Source organism: Erythrolamprus reginae, chromosome 1 (assembly GCF_031021105.1).
Source record: "Erythrolamprus reginae isolate rEryReg1 chromosome 1, rEryReg1.hap1, whole genome shotgun sequence".
NCBI classification, from domain to species: domain Eukaryota; kingdom Metazoa; phylum Chordata; class Lepidosauria; order Squamata; family Dipsadidae; genus Erythrolamprus; species Erythrolamprus reginae.
The window spans coordinates 230,291,986-230,304,911 of record NC_091950.1 but is presented as its reverse complement, the minus strand read 5'-3'; the positions used below and the strand labels follow the sequence as shown (position 1 = coordinate 230,304,911).

The 12,926-nt window shown below is 43.7% G+C and overlaps 1 pseudogene; it reads left to right on the top strand.

Annotated features, from left to right (window-relative positions):
- LOC139156622 (galectin-3-like) overlaps positions 1-12,926 on the top strand; it is a 49,003-nt pseudogene that overhangs the window by 19,458 nt on the left and 16,619 nt on the right.

The window sequence follows — 12,926 nt, the reverse complement described above, 5'->3', positions numbered from 1 at the left end:
AGGAGGCCGAGAGGCGAATTCAGGCCCTTGAACAAAAGTTGGAGGCAGCCCTCAATAGTGCTCCCTTGGCCAAGTCTGGACCACCATTGGGCCTTGATATGGCTGCTGGCCCGCAAACCCCAAGAGAGAGAGTTGATAGGGACTGGTCTCCTGATCACCCAGTTCTGCCTCAGCTTCATGCTCCCAGAAGTAGGCCGGGATCAGCGAGCCAGGACAGACCAGTGTGGGGTTTCTCCCCTCAGGCCACAGCGGTGCCAGCAGCTACCTTCACTCCTACAGCTGCGGGACTCAGGGATCACCCTGATACGTGGCAGGACATGCCATTGGCCTTTCAGGAGTTACTTACCAATGTCTATACAAAGGGCATAGCAGTTGGAGCACAACAGGGGCCTCAACAGCCAAAACAAGCCACAACCCGGGATCTCTGGTCTGCACCGCCCCTTTCAGGTTTGGGATCTGTGATTGAAGAGCCAGTGTTAATGGAGGATAGTGACAAGGACTATGATATGTCAGAGGATGAGGCACCTCCAGAACAACCGCTGGTAGCGGGGCTGTTCAAACAATCCTCGTTCAGGACTCTTCTATATAAGGCAAAGCAGACAATGGAGTTGAAGGATCCGGCCCAGCCATCCCAGGCCGTACCATCTAGATCCTCTACTCTGTTAAAGGAGCCTAAGCCTGAAACAGACCATGTCCCGGCATCAGAAATTTTTGTACAAAGTATTAAGAGACCGTGGCAGTATCCGGCGGCAGCCCAGGGGCCATCAGTGATAGAGAGGAAGTTCTACACGTTTGACGACGAAGTAGAGGCTCTTCTGCAATTTCCCCCAATAGACCAGCCAGTGGTGACACTGGTTTCCAACGCTCTGGTTCCTGCTGAGATGGGTGACAACTTGAAGCCAGAGGACAAGAAGGCTGAGGTGCTCCTCAGGAAGACCCACATGATGGCCGGATGGGGGTTTCGCGCAGCGGCGGCTGCCTCGTTCTTTAATAGAGCCTCCATCGTCTGGATCGAGGACATGATGTCTCGCTTGGGGCCAGAGGACGTACGGATGCGCCAAGACCTTAGTAAGTTGTTGGCTGCGGCAGAATTTTCCGCTGATGCCACCTTACATGCTGCCAAGTTCGCAGGGAGAGGGATGTCTGCTACCCTCGCATCACGCCGTCTGCTATGGCTGCGCAGTTGGCAAGCTGACACCAAATCTAAGTGGCGCCTGGCATCATCGCCCTTTCAGGGGTCTCAGCTTTTTGGAGACATCTTAGAAAAAGTCCTCATAGAGGACAAGGACAAACGGAAGATACTTCCAAGGTCCAGGAGGGGGCAAGATCGTCGCCAGACTCCGTACAACCGACGTCAGTCCTTTCGTTGGGACACCTCACGGTCAAATCAACAGTTTAGGTCTTCCTCTCAAGGCAATTTTAACCAAAACGCCTACAGGAATGACCGTACCTCATTTCAAGACAGGACCAGAGGCTATCAGCCAAACAGACGCCCATTTCGGGGTTCCAACCAGCGCGGGTTTAAACGCCCCAAGTGACTTTACCGTGACACAGCCAGTAGGAGGGAAACTCCATCTTTACAGTACCTCCTGGCGTGCCACATCCACAGACAAATGGGCACTATCGACTGTGACACAGGGACTGCGGTTGGAGTTCATTCAACCCCCGCCCAACCGATTCCTACGCTGTCCAACACCAAAGAATCCCACCAAACGGACAGAACTGCTCCAGGAGGTCAGCCACCTCCTGCAGATCCAGGCCATAGAACCTGTGCCAAAACACACAGAGGGCACGGGATTTTACTCTATGGTGTTCACAGTCCCCAAGTCATCCGGGGGCTGTCGCTTGATTCTAAATCTAAAGCAATTAAATCAGTTCATTCTTTACCGGAGATTCAGGATGCACAGCCTACATACTATTCTAGCGGCCATACGGCCTCAGGACTTTCTCACCTCCTTAGACCTGAAGGAGGCTTATTTGCACGTACCGATATTTCCACCACATCGCAGATATCTAAGATTTTGTGTGGAAGGAGCACATTATAAATACCGGGCCATGCCATTCGGCCTATCATCGGCTCCTCGCACCTTCACGAAATTGCTGGATGTGCTCACAGCACATCTCCGTGCACGGTCGGTCCGCCTGATGGCATACTTGGACGATATAATCGTCTTGTCCAAGTCCCAGGCAGGGGCGCACCGAGACCTCCACCTTACAATGAACCTTCTGGAAGAACACGGCTTTACCATCAACTTTCCCAAGAGCCAATTGATCCCCTCTACAAAGCTGCTACATCTGGGATCGGTGATAGACACCTCTACGAGCATCGTGACACTTTCACCAGACAGACTGGACAATATCTTGGCCTTGATAGCTTCCATACAGAAGCAGCCGAAGGTGTCCCTAGCCCTTTTGTCCAGGGTGCTGGGAACCATGGTCTCCTGTATAGGAATTGTGCCATGGGCCAGGCATCACATTCGCCCATTACAAGGTCTTCTGCTACCAGCACAGAAGGCGAAGCTAAGTCAGTCAAACCGGCAAATCAGGCTACCGCAGAAGGTCAAAACTTCCTTGGCCTGGTGGACTTCTCCAGCCATACTTCGGGGCTGTTCCTTCCAGCCTCACGATCAAATAGTCATGACTACGGACGCAAGTTTGTCGGGTTGGGGCGCACACATCGGCCCCCAGGTGGCCCAGGGACTCTGGACCAAGGAGGACCTCAACCCGGTGAACATCAACCTCCTAGAGCTCAGGGCTGTGTTTTTAGCGCTCCAACACTTTGTGGACTTGGTACAAGGGAAGCATGTGTTAGTCCTAACGGACAATGTGGCAACAAAAACCTACCTCAACCATCAGGGAGGCACGAGATCACCTCGCCTCATGAGGGAGACCTTGGCCCTCTTCAACTGGGCCGAGTACAACCTGGCTTCTCTGTCCGCGGAGCACATAGCAGGCGTCAACAACGTCCAGGCCGATTGGCTGAGCCGAACCACCTTAGATCCCACGGAGTGGAAGCTGGATCCGCAGTTGTTCCACAAGATCACACTACGATTCGGGACACCGCTGGTGGACTTGTTCGCCTCTCACACCAATACGCAGCTCCCCAGGTTCTATGCTCGGTTCCACTCACACATGGCGGAGAAGGTCGACGCCCTGCGGTCGAGCTGGCCTCGCGGCCTTTTGTACGCCTTCCCTCCGACAAATTTGATCCAGAGAGTAGTAGACAAGATTCTACTGGAGGAAGCGGAGGTGTTACTCGTTGCACCACATTGGCCACGCCGCCCTTGGTTCTCGGATTTGGTAGCGCTGTCGATCTCCCCACCTTGGAGAATCCCGGACAAGATAATCTCCCTCAGTCAGGGGTCAATCTTTCACCCAGACCCCCAATGGCTCCAATTAGCCGTTTGGCATTTGAGAGGAACAAACTGAGGGAGCATTCTTTGCCGGACAGTATTATTGCCACAATGCAGGCTGCCCGCCGGCCATCCACGTCCAGGATTTACCAGGCCACGTGGTCGGCCTTTTGTAAGTTCTGCAACGAAAAAGGCACGCAACCGGATCGAGCCCAAATTCTGACTGTCCTAGAATTTCTGCAATCGGGCCTTGAAAAGGGACTGTCTCCAAATACCCTTAGGAGACAGGTGGCAGCATTGGCCACCGTTATTCGGATACCGGAATTCCGGTCCTTGTCTATTCACCCTTGGATACGAGATTTCCTTAAAGGAGCTACTAACAGACATCCCCCACCTCTTCATAGATTTCCATCGTGGGACTTATCTCTGGTGCTGAAGGCCCTGACTGGGCCCCCCTTTGAGCCTCTGAGATCCGTTCAGCTCAAATTTCTTTCCATCAAGACGGCCTTTTTGGTAGCTGTCACATCAGCCAGACGTGTATCGGATTTGTCTGCATTATCCATCAGACCAGACCTTTGTATCTTCCATCCGGACAGGGTAGTTCTGCGTTTGGACCCGACCTTTCTTCCTAAGGTCAACTCGTTATTCCACAGGAAACAAGAGTTAATTTTGCCGGACTTTTGCTCGCACGGAAGCCACCCTACAGAACTTAGGTGGCACAAACTAGATGTTAGGCGAGCTGTTAAGATCTACATTAGAAGAACCGAGTCCTTTAGAAGGTCCGAGTCATTGTTTGTTTCATTTGCAGAACCAAAAAAAGGTCTGGCCGTCTCTCCCAGTTCGATCAGCCGGTGGATCCGGGACTGCATAGGGGAGGCGTATAAGGCTAGAGCTCAGAATCCACCTCAAGGGGTCACGGCGCACTCCACTCGAAGCGCAGCCACGTCAGCAGCTTGGAGGACTCAGGCCTCCATCGAGGACATATGTCGGGCTGCGACGTGGAAGACTCCTTCTACTTTCACTAGACATTACAGACTGGATGCCTATGCTTCAGCTGAGGCATCTTTTGGGAGAAGGGTATTACAGAGGGTGTGTTCCTCTCCAGCTGCCCTGATTTAACAATCTCCCTCCCATTAAATTGGAACTTGGGTATATCCCATATTGGACTCTCCTTCCAGATGCAATGGAGAAGAACCATTGTACCTACCTGAACGGTCTTCTCAGTGCACTGGAAGGAGAGTCCAAACCCACCCAGCATTGGATTGTTTCAGGGAAGCTGGGGTTGAGGGTATAATTCATGTTGTATATATATCTACATAGTTACTTGTTCAATAAATTGTGTTGGATTATATTACCTTTCGTTTTTAAAACTGAGCTCACTGGGGGCAGGCAAGGGGCGGTGCCTAATATTATGTTAATTTTAAACTCAGTCTCGACCAATAGGATTGAGAATAACCCATATTGGACTCTCCTTCCAGTGCACTGAGAAGACCGTTCAGGTAGGTACAACGGTTCTTTCATCTCTTGGTTTAACCAGATTAAATGGGTTGCCACTGAATATGTAACATGGTAGAGTTAAAAATTGGCATTGATAGAAATACCTGTATAACCATTTTTCATTTAATGGTGTGAGTTGCACAAAGGGGACTCAGAAGAAGTTTAGGTGGGATATGGGTCGAGCCTTAATGAAGTATTTAGAAATTACCATAAATTGTTTTCCCAGTTGCAATATATGGCTGTGGAAGCTGGACCATTAGAAAAGCTGAGCAGTTGAGGTCTTTGAACTATGGTGCTATAGAAAAAATATTTTCTCTACCACACAATACTAGGACAAGGGGGCACTCCCTAAAGCTCATAGGTAAGAAAGTGAGGACAAATCAAGGGAAATATTTCTTCACCCAGAGGGTCGTTGGTTTATGGAATTCACTTCCAGAAGAGGTTGTGACAGCTGTCAGCCTGGATAGCTTCAAGGCAGGATTAGACAGATTCATGGATGCCAAGTGTATGGGTGGTTATTGAAACGGGTGTCCATGTGCTGCTTCTATGTTGGTTGAGGCAGGCAAGATTCCCTTGAGTGCCATTTGTTGGGGGGTCAAGGGAAAGGGAGGGTCTTTCCTTCTCTTTCTGCTCAAGATCCCTATGGACAATTGGTGGGCCACTGTGTGACACAGAGTGCTGGACTCGATGGGCTTTGGCCTCATTCAGTATGGCTCTTCTTATGTTCTTATGTTCTTAAGGCTGCTTTGTGCAATCTTGCCATGGCAATTTGTGAGGCATTTAGAGGCCCATGAAGATGTCTCCATTATGTTCTTAAAGGATAGAGAAAACAGAGGAGGATCATCCTTTACAGCATGTAATAAGCTATTTGGTTTTTTACCCAGTTATCAGGATTATATCCTCTGGATTGAGGCATATTGATACTATATTTCATTGTGGGAATTGAATCTCATGATTCATCCCATGTTTATTTTTTCAAGATGTTCAATATGTTTGATTCTATACTGGAACCCTCGGATAGAGGTATCCAAACCTGTTAAACTGGTTTAGAACATGTTTGAGTACAAATAACTCCTATCCTTATTGATTTGGCTAAGTTCCTTTGAATGCTTGATATGTAGCTTCTGCCTCACATTTTAAACATTTTTATTTCTTCTGTCACTGATATTTGCCCAGAAAGAGGAGGATTCTTTTTCAATTCTCTCAATTCTCAAATCAGAAGGGGGGGGTTAAATGACCTGGATTCATTTGTGAAGCTGCCAAATTTTGAGTATTTTTATAGCTCTCCAGTAAATTCCAATCTTGACATAGTCAGACGGACAAAGAAATATGTATCTTTTCATTGTTTTTTATAGGATTATTGATGTGCTTCCTTCTAAGGTTAGTCAATCATCAATCAGTTGTCAGAGAGACAGCCTTAATATTAGTGGCTACTGTTTGCCTATGATTTAGGCTGTTTGTTGAAGGCTATAGTCCTTTCCTTGTTACCTAATTTTTAAACCAACCCAGCCCAAAAGAATGTGACAACCAGGGTATCTGTATGCTAAATTTTACTAACGGATTTTTAACACAATGAAAAGCATAAGAGAAAATGAAGATAATAAAGAATAGCAAATAGTAGAAAAATGGAATAGATAAAGGAAAAGAAAGATGTACCAAATGCTAAATGATATTGGCATTTAATATTTTGCTTTTATTCTATCCCGAGCAACCTTCCTAAACATTGTCGTCCTCCAGATTAGTTAGGATCACAACTCCCAGAATTTTTGACCATTTGATGGGGACTTGTAATCCTAACTCAACTGGAATGTGCCAGATGGGAAGCTTTTCTAAACGCGGAGAAGAACAAAGAGAGGCACTGGTTTCACACATTGCAATAAACCATATTATGATTTGTTTGGTTTTTGTTTAAGGAGGTATATGACTCAGCCAGGTGTTTCCATACAGAAAGTTAAACAAATGTTTATGTATTATCCTAGTTGAAGACTGGTTGGGAATCAACATTTTCAGCAATGAAATAAAATGGAACAAAAATTCTTTGGCAAACCTTGCGATACATAAATAAACTAGATTTCCATCTCAATGAAGATGCCCTGTAGACTAGCAGTTTTTGAAAGGATATATCTCTGAAAGATTTTTGCTCCTTTCCCTTCCTCTTGGCATGCAGCTAAAGGAATGTGCAAAAAAAAAACCCTCAGCATATTTACAGTCAGCAATAAAATCTAGATACCACAATAAATCTTCGTTTCATTTATGTGCTAGAATGCCACAGGGAATAAAGAGGTTTTGGTCATTGACTTCTGCAAATCAGCTTTAATTAAGGAATAGGTCATGGTAGACATGGACTCAGAAAAAGCTTTCCTTTTTTTAAAAAAAGTATTTTTTATTAATTTAATTTTTTTTTTTAAATCAGAAAAAGCTTTCCTGTGAGGATGTGTTGTAAGAGAGTTATCTTCCACAACAGAATTATGATTTTTATTTTTACTTAAGCACCAGAACAAAATCTGTGAACACCAGATCAGTCACTCACTTAGTCCTTCGATACCAATGAAATCCTCCTTTTCATTGGCCAAATCACAATGGGCCATTGGATTATTCTATATATTCTGCAATATTGGGACTGTTGGTGAGGGAACAGCAGATCAAAGAAGGAGTCGCAGCGGGACAGAGTAGCTTTTTAAAAATTATGATTTGAATTGAGTTGATTTAAATCAAGCTTTTTTACTACTTATTTAAATTGCGATTTAAATTGTGATTTAAAGTGATTTGATTTAAATCAAATCCACCCTGCAATCATTAAATTTCAGATATTTTTTTATCAACAAATATAAGTTATCATCTCTTTACTGTCTGACCATTAGCTTACTCTCTTAGTGTTAATATTCAGGCAAGCTAGCATGTGAAAAATCAGTATCAAATAGATAGAAGGACAACAAGCAGAGTTGGGGTGTTTGCCGTTTGACTGCAACTGGGAACATATTTAAAAGTGTGCAGTGGTTTTTGCTATAGGCAAACAGCAAACTGCTTGGGTCTTTATAGTGAGAAACTGTGTTTTCAAGCCGCAAAACATTGGTTTAAAAAAAAAAAATGACAAGGACCATTTTTGGACCAGAAAGGACATTGTGAAACACATTTTCCATTCTTGTTGTAATTAGGATCATTTGGACTACTGCCTCGTCTGGAGTTGTTTGTTAAAACTGTGACCAAAGCAGCAATGCAGATTATGCCACACAACAAAGTATTTTTGAAACTAGGACACGCTATTGGCTGCTGTTAAAAGTGTGAGGTTATTTGTTATGAAAGAATTTCCTATAGCAGAAAAATGAAGTGCAACTTTCCTATAGTGCATCTGATGAAGTGTGGTGCATCTGATGAAATGAGTTGCAGCTCATGGAAACAGGTCTTTTAATACAGGTTGTTAGCCCAGAAAAATTGCTCTCATCCCTCACATCAGCAAGGTTCTGCTTAAAATTATAGGATAATGTTTAGCACCCTTCCATCAAAAGGAAATTCCATTCCCCTGTCTAAGGGGTATGCATAAATGCACCAGCGTGTCATTATTATTATTATTATTATTATTATTATTATTATTATTAATTAGATTTGTATGCCGCCCCTCTCCGTAGACTCGGGGAGGCTCACAACAACAATAAATCAATGTATAGCAAATCTAATAATTTAAAAGTCACTAAAAACCCCTTATTAAAAAGCAAAAACATACACGCATAAACTGTATAGGCTCGGGAGAGATGTCTCAATTCCCCCATGCCTGATGGCAGAGGTGGGTTTTAAGGAGTTTATGAAAGGCAAGGAGGGCGGGGGCAGTTCTGATCTCTGGGGGGAGCTGGTTCCAGAAGGTCAAGGCCGCCACAGAGAAGGCTCTTCCCCTGGGTCCTGCCAAACGACATTGTTTAGTCGACGGGACCCGGAAAAGGCCAATTCTGTGGCACCTAACCGGTCGCTGGGATTTGTGCGGCAGAAGGCAGTCCCAGAGATATTCTGGTCCGATGCCATGGTCTTCCGTCCCCTGTCCTAATGTTTCTTTATATTTTTTACTAGTACCATGTATATGAATATTATTATATCTAATGTTTTTTTCTTTTTCTTTTTACTAGTATCATGTATATAAATATTATATCTTACACACCTCCAATATGTACTTGACAAAACAGATAAATAAAATAAATCAATAAATCAAAGAGAATCAGGCCACCAAAGAACATGGACACCATCAAAGGTGCCACCAAGCCAGAGCATTAAAAAACTCAAAGAAGTAGTGCAAGATTGGAAGATGTGGAGAGACTTGGCCCTTGGAATCTCCAAGAGTCAGACAGGACATTCAGCTGCAGCCAGAAAAAGTGTTCGTTTATTTATTTATTTGTTTGTTTGTTTATTTTTTATTTATTTATTTTATTGGATTTATATGCTGCCCCTCTCTGAGGACTTGGGATGGCTTACAACATATAAAAGAAAACAATATATAATACAATGTCTTAAATCCAATTAATCTAAAATCCCCAATTATTAAAAAATCAAGCATTTCCACTCAGACCACAAAGATACATTACATTCATGGCCCAGGGGGCTACAGAATAATAGCCCCAAGCATGGTGGCATAGAAGAGTCTTAAGACTCTTACAAAAGGCGAGGAGGGGGGGGTCAGTATGAATCTCTGGGGGGAGCTGATTCCAGAGAGCCGGAGCCCCTACAGAGAAGGCTTTTTTAAAAACATTTTTTAATTTATTAGATTTGTATGCCGCCCCTCTCCGAGAACTCGGAGCGGCTCTCCTAGGCCCCGCCAAATGACATTGCCTAGTTAACGGGACTTGAAGAATGTTGACTCTGTGGGACCTAACCAGTCGCTGGGACTCTTGCGGCAGAAGGAGGTCCCGCAAATAATCTGATCTAATGACATGTAGGGCTTTATAGGTCATAACCAACACTTTGAATTGCGTCCGGAAACCAATCTGCAGCCAATGCAGTTGAGTGTTATCAGACTCCTGATATTTTTCAGCCATTGACTATAACACACCTTTCCTCCGCTGGTGCCTGCAGGCTGGCTGAGATTGGAGATCTCAAACGTGGAGCTTTTGATTTCTTCCTGATACAAGAGAGAAAACTAAAAGGCTGCCTAGGACAGAACATTTGGATTTGGATAGAGCAGATAAAGCCCTGAATTGTTGGCAGGTGTTTGGGGAGGTTTGTCACAACAGTCAAAGATGGCATCTACAACAACTGCATGATCGAAACCTTGCCCTTTTTGACACAATGCATGTCAGAATTAATTAGGGATTAATTGTACTGCAACTATTGTAAACATGACAGTTGCCTAGCATCTGAATTTTGGTTGTATAACAGCAAGGATGCTGCAACAGTTGTAAGTCCGAGGACTGTTTCTAAGTTACTTTTTTTTCCAGGGCCACTGTAACTTTGAATGATTGTGAACAAATGATTGTAAGTCGACAACTACTTGTAGATAGACTTTCTCCAGGATGATCTGTCACCACTATTGCCCTTCAGGTCTTTCAACAGCGCACACATCACTGCAGTAATCATGTCCACCCACCTTGATGTCAGTCATTCTGTTTTCTTTCCCTCTATTATTCCCAGCATCAGGAATTTCTCAAGATAACCAGGTGTTCAAATAATGTGTCAGGAATATGACTCTTTGAACTTGCCTTGAGTTAGACCAACCGAGATGGTCTTCACTTTACTGATGGAAAGATGAAACACTGAGTCCGTCATGAGCCAGTTAGGATCGAACTCCTGGCAGTTGGCAGAGTCAGCCTGCAATGCTGCATTCTTACCTCTGCACCCCCTCGGCTCTTGTTTTCATGACATTTCCAGCAATCATTCTCCAATACCAAAATTTGAAAGCACCAATACCCTATTCACCCTACTTCTTCAAAGTCCCAATTTTCACTTCTGCAGAGTGAAAGCCCAGATACAGATAAAGAATAACAGACTTTAAAGGGACCTTGTAGGTAATCTAGTCCTAACAGGATATCCTGCCTATACTGTTTCTGATAAGTGGCTGTCCAGTCTCTTCCTTGTCATAGAAGGAATACAGAGAGAAGAATTGTTGAATCCAAACCCTTGGCGTGGGAACTCATGACTCGCGTTTGCACAGGGCATATACTTGACACTACACAAACAATGACAGAGTATTTTCTAAAGAGGCTTCTATAGCACGTGCCCTTAGAACACAAAGTTTGCTTATATATGTGTGTGTGCTTTTGAAGCTTTCTGCGATATGTGAGGTTTGTATACAACACAAGCTTCAGACACCAGCCAAAGGATTGCTCTCTCTCAACAAACAATTCTATTTATGTTATAGAAACCAACAATGTTTTCATTGTTCATTATAGGATGAGTCCACATCATTCTTCTAGAAAGCAAAAGCTAAAATTCATTGGATTGCTCAATGCAAAGTTTTGACATTGGGCTGCTTTTGGAATCAGACTTCTTCAGAAATCTATTATTTTTTTAAAGTCCACCTCAAAACCTCCCCCATTCTATTTCCCCTTCATTTATCCTTTGATTTTCCTCAGTTTGAGTCCATTCATTTGAATCTGAGAATTCTAATTTCCACTCTGGAGGCATTTGGAAGGCAAGAATATCTCAGGGACCGCCTTCTGCCGCACGAATCCCAGCGACCGATTAGGTCCCACAGAGTTGGCCTTCTCTGGGTCCCGTCGACTAAACAATGTCATCTGGTGGGTCCCAGGGGAAGAGCCTTCTCTGTGGCGGCCCCAACTCTCTGGAACCAGCTCCCTCCGGAAATTAGAACTGCCCCTGCCCTCCTTGCCTTTCGTAAACTCCTTAAAACCCACCTCTGCCGTCAGGCATGAGGGAATTGAGGCAACCCCCCCCCCCCCCCCCCGGCCTATACAATTTATGTATGGTATGTTTGTGTGTATGTCTGTTTTAATAATGGGGTTTTTTAAAGTTTTTTAAATTTATTAGATTTGTTATGAATTGTTTCATTGTATGCTGTGAGCTGCCCCGAGTCTATGGAGAGGGGCAGCATACAAAGAAAGAAAGAAAGAAAGAAAGAAAGAAAGAAAGAAAGAAAGAGAGAAAGAGAGAAATAGAGAAATAGAGAAAGAAAGAAAGAAAGAAGTGGCGGAAGGAATTAAGAGCAAGCAAAAGACACCTGAAAAGCTTCATTTTTCTGCATTAAAATTTGACCAGAGGTCCAGCCTAGTCTATCTGTAAAAAGGGAACTTAATTTTTACTTATAAGGCTTCTCATAGTTATCTCCCACACTCACCACACCCACAATGAGGAAGATAGGAAAAAAATCCTCTTCCATAGAAACATAGAAGATTGACGGCAGAAAAAGACCTCATGGTCCATCTAGTCTGCCCATATACTATTTCCTGTATTTTATCTTAGGATGGATATATGTTTATCCCAGCCATGTTTAAATTCAGTTACTGTGGAATTACCAACCATGTCTGCTGGAAGTTTGTTCCAAGGATTTACTACTCTTTCAATAAAATAATATTTTCTCACGTTACTTCTAATCTTTCCCCCAACTAACCTCAGATTGTGCTTTTTTAATATGTATCCTAATGTATTTTGTACATTGGGCTCATCTAATTGAAATTGCCTCCACTGAAAATTCTGGTTGGCCTAGTGGTTAAAGCACTAGGCTAGAAACCCAGGAGACTGTGAGTTCTAATCCCAATTTAGGCATGAAAACCGTCTGGTTGACTTTGGGCCAGTCAATCTATCACAGCTCAATCCAATTCAGAGGAAAATTTTGAGGAAGAAAGCAGTATGTTTTTGCCACATAGAATTATTTTGATTTTATTATTTTTTAAACATGTAAAATGGGATATAAATCAAATTTTTTTTTAAAAATTACTGCAGGACAAATGAGCCTTTTCAGATAGTTAAAACCATTTTACAATTCTATACATTCTTGTGTATGCCCCGTCCAACAAACCACATATTACATTTTTTTAAAACTGGAATTAAAAATGTTCATAAACTGATGAAATTTCATGCAAGAATATAAATTTGATTAATAGATACGATTAGCTCATGAGATTTGGAGCACTGAACTGG